Below are 5150 nucleotides of genomic sequence, written 5' to 3'. Positions count from 1 at the left end.
TTTTCGGTTGACGAAGCGTGCCTGGAATTCGGGCCGGCTAACTCTCACGTGATCCTGAGACCCCGGCTTGGATATGTGCCCAAGGTTCCCACCACTCCGTTTAAGGACCAGGTGGTGAACCTGCAAGCGCTGCCTTTGGAGGAGGCAGACCCAGCCTTGGCATTGCTCTGTCCAGTACGCGCCCTTCGCGCCTACGTAGACATGACGCAGTGTTTCAGGACCTCAGACCAGCTCTTTGTCTGTTATGGTGGAGAGCGGAGGGAAAGTGCTCTCTCAAAGCAAAGGCTGTCTCACTGGATAGTGGACACCATTGCTTTGGCTTACCAGCAGCAAGGCCGACCATGTCCCCTTGGTGTGAGGGCACACTCCACCCGGAGTGTGGCCTCCTCTTGGGCTCTAGCGCATGGCGCCTCGCTAGCAGACATCTGCAGAGCTGCAGGCTGGGCGACACCCAACACATTCGCCAGATTCTACAATCTCCGAGTGGAGCCAGTGTCCGACTATGTACTCGCCCCCCCGAGGGGCCGGTGATGGGCCAGGCTCAGGTGTCTTCGCTTGCTCGCCACTCCACTCCACGGACTGGATACGTGCAATATTTTCCTCAGGTGAGCTCCCCGAGAGCCCTGAGCTCCTCCAGCACTGTCGACGCCGACATCAGTTCAGTCTGCCCTTTCGAGCCCAGACCCTCATGTCCGGCCAGGTGCCCCATGTGCATGGTTCCCTCCGGCGACCCCCACATGTGTATTTCACCGTAAGTCTCCGCAGTGAGCGGGTTTCTTCCCTTGGCGTGTCCCCGCCACCCCTAGGGTTAAAAATCCACCTTCGGCTGGTACCCTAGAGATCTTCCATATGCAACCCTCTCCGGGTCATATGTGTCTCTTAAGTCCTCCCCACGGGTAGGCATCTTTGGCATTCCCTCACTGGGATATGCTTCCCAGTGTACCTTGGTATTCCTGTGTTAAGTGGGAGTCCTTCGTCCGTACTAGTCTTACGACAGGGTACTCACACTTACGCAGGGCACTGGAAGACAGCTGAGTGGCGGGATTATATTGGGACCCCCATTCGTTAGTCACTAACGTTACGTCGTAGTGACTGAACGAAAGGGAACGTCTCGGTTACGGATGTAACCCTCGTTCCCTGAGGAGGGAACGGAGACGTAACGTCCCCTTGCCACATCGAGCTGTGTTGCCTGGAACGCAGGAGTTCAGTCTTGGCTCCTCAAGCAGGTAACATAATGCGATATTGCCTCGTACTTCCTTATATACTCACGCAGTGAGGCGGAGCTACGTATGCAAATTCCGCATGCCCCATGGCATTGGCACGCCATTGGGCGTTTTCTCAAAACTCGAAGTTGATAGACTTCTAAGCGAAACCCCCATTCGTTAGTCACTAACGTTACGTCTCCGTTCCCTCCTCAGGGAACGAGGGTTACATCCGTAACCGAGACGTTACCTATACTGTGTATATATATATATTTGGAACGACATGAGGGTAATTAATGGCAGAATTTTTTTGGGGGGGGGTGAATTAGTACTGTTTACTAAAGTGATTTAGTTTAATTCATGTATCCACCTGAAAGTTCACATAACACAGTCTAATTAGGTAAAATCAACAAATTTGTTTTGAATTTTTTTTTTTCGAAATACAAATCTTTATACGAATAAAGATTCAAATAATTTTTCTATAAAGATATCTGTAAAATGTATCTTTTATCAATTTATAGATTAACGTAAGATCCTTTAACACTACACCCAAACCTAAACATACCCATTTTATACAGAATATAAAGAGAATAAAACGTAATGCACAGAAATGTGTTGGAAAATGACATTTTTTTGTAACAATGGCATTAAAAATAATTTGAACAGCTAATCCTACACCTACCCGTAACCATTTATTAAAACTATGTACTGTTATAAATAAAAGCATAATAGACAACAGTGTAATCACAATAATTGATTTATTGTGAAAATGTCAAAAGCAGTAGCTAAAGTAGTTCAAATGACAATGTGGTGCAATTTTATATGGTGTGTGAAATCATCTGAAATTGTATGATCCATAACGTTGTGTTAATCGTGTTAAACATTTGAAAATCTTTTTCTCATTTTACAAGTATGCAATGATACCATTTCTGAACATCAGGGATTTCCAAACGTTTTGTCAGCCAAATTCTGTTGACCTAAAATATTTACTTAAAGTCCTCTTGAGATGAATACAGTTAATATTTCAATAATTTAACAAAACACTTTCACATTGGACATTCACAGATCTCTGATGTTGGTTAATAGTGACATGATGTTTGCCTACATGTAAACAAATAAAATGTGTCATTTTTTTGTTTAATTTGGATTGTTTTTATTTTTACAGTTTTATAATAATTAGTGTTTTGTAATAAATAATTATTAAAACAGGGCTTTGCAATCAATGAGAGAGAACAGCCTCCATGTATGTCCAGATTACATACTGCCACACTCTAAAAAATATTTAAAAAAGTAAGTTACCTGGTTGCCTTAAAATTAAAAATTTTAGTTAATACAATGAACATTTGAGAATCGAAAACATCATCCCCAAATATTATTAAAATATTTTGTAAGAATATTGCGTAATTGTTTTATTTGTGATAACGCAATGAAACTTGTGCTATTTTCATGATTTATCACAACATTTTTATAAGTATGTGCTTAAGATACAATAATGTTTTGAGTTTCTATTTATTAAACCAATTTCCTTCATTGTGTTAACTCAACTTTTTAATTTCAATTAACTCTTTTAAATTTTAAGGTAATCAGGTTACTTACTTTCTTAAGTTAAACCAAAAATATTTATTTGCAGAGCAGAGCTACTAGTGCGACTTCAGCTCTTAAATCCAGTCTGAAACAGACAGTAACTTTATATGATGATGAATATATGCATCACAAAAGCAAAATGAAGCCATTCTGATATTGGTGTTGAAGAAATAAAGCCTATATTTTTTTTCCTATCTCAGTTTAAAAATCTGGCCTATGTCCAAGAAGACTGAGCCATCCATCAGAACAATGCTTTAAAGCTGCACTGTATTATCAAGTAATCAAGTACAAATTGCAATGTTAATTATAATAAATAATTTAATTATTTATTATAATTAATATTAATATTGCAATTTGTATTACATACCTATGAGGAAAATGTTAATAAAACATTTTCCATGTAGTAAATGTAGTTAACAGAAACACTGTATAACTAACAAGAAATTCAGGATGACGCAAGCCTTTAAACATTTTATTAGGGAACAAATAATTAATAATAATCTGTGTTAGCCTAGATGAGCGTCGGTTATTCGTTCATTGTTTGATCTGTGTCCTTCCTTACCTATTTATCTGAATGCCTAAAATATCAGGCAAAACAACTCAGACGATTTATCATATTTCACAAACTATTCATTGTTTTGAAAATTTGAACTGTAGCAGTTAATGCTTAACATTGAATCTTTTTTACAAAACAATATTGATTCTTAAATCGATTAGTCGTCCTGTTTTCAGTTAATGAATGACAAACATTGCAGCGCTCCTCCCATCCAATAAATCACAATAGTATTTGTGCTTTATTATTATTGATATGAAACAAAGTTTCAGATTTCAAATTACGTCTATTTTATTATTTTTTTGCGAAATTCAAAAACATAAATACCGTTTTGTCGCAAATTTCAAATTTGTATATTTCAAAAAACGAACTGGAGTAGAAATGATTATGTAATTGTAAAATAAATATTATAATTGTATTATTTAAAAAAAAACATAATTTAGTATAATTTAAGTGTTTGTATATAAATCAGTAAATTTTACCATCAATATTAGGCCAAATTAGTAGGCTAATGTAGAATCAACTGACTCCCATAGTCAACAACATTAATTCAGAGATTTGTTTTCCTTGAGAAAATTTGCCATGTATTGTACCTGATATATATCCAAAATAATCGACTTTGAATTGAATCGAATATCGAATCGAAAGCTTGTGAATCGAAATCGAATTGTGAAATGTGTCAATACCCAGCCCTATTAAATACTATAAAATGGTGAAATGATTACAGAAATGTTACTCATTTTAAGGTTTTAAAGTGCAGTCTTGTTTAACATTATATAATACTTTGAAATTAATTTGCTGTTGAAGTCACAAACAAAGCGAAATGTTATTTCATATATTAAGTTGATGAGTAAACTCCATTTAATAAATGAGACTGAAAACATGGCATATATGATATGACAATAGAATCAAAACATTGATGCCATGATTTATACATTCATACATATAATTACATGTTCACGCATAAATAATTTACGTTTTAGTGCTGTCAATATACATCAGTAATGTACGTTTAGTGTGTATGAAGTAAATGTATGTAAGTAAATGCACATAGAATGCTTTATGTAAAGATACAAATTTTTGTGTAAATCGTTTGTAAAGCCGCTCTGACATAAATTTTCGGATTCACAAAAATGTTTGTATTTCCAAAATGTTAGTTGGTACAAAAGAAATGTACACCTGCTCCCTACCATGTGTAAATGGTGCATAAAACATTTGAACGCTCTATGATAATTTAGGCAAACTGATGACCCCTTTGGGCCCCACATGGGTGTGTTGGCTGGGTATGTTCAATCTCTATAAATGAGAACATATTAGTTTATAGAGTTGATATAAGAAGAAAAAACAAGAATTTAGTGTCAAAGAGGCGGAGCTCCAAATTCAAACAAATATAAAAAATAAACAAAATAGCAAAGGGGAGAAACACAGCAACCAATAACAACCAGTAACAACTGAATTTTGTAAAATGTACACCTTACTTGAGAAAATATCCCTTGCAAAAAAATAAATCCAGTACATTGAAGTAAAACTGCAATATTTTCGTGTCCAAAAAAATGCATTTTCTAAATGTAACAACTGCAGTATTACTTCAAAAAAACTGCAGTATTTTTTGTAAGGGCTAGTACCAAAGTGAATTAAACAAAACTGTAAAGTAATTTGATTAAGAAACGAATAACCATGTCAGAACTAATTAAGTTAATAATTTATTTTATTAAGACTGAGATTTGCCTGCTGAGGAAATCATAAATCTGTAAGTAATGTAAAGCTTCCACAGGGGGCGCAGGAGAGCTTCGTGCTCGTTTCATCATCAC

This window comes from Gobio gobio (genome assembly GCF_949357685.1).
Source record: "Gobio gobio genome assembly, chromosome: 1".
NCBI classification, from domain to species: Eukaryota; Metazoa; Chordata; class Actinopteri; order Cypriniformes; family Gobionidae; genus Gobio; species Gobio gobio.
Note: the sequence above shows the minus strand (reverse complement) of the source record.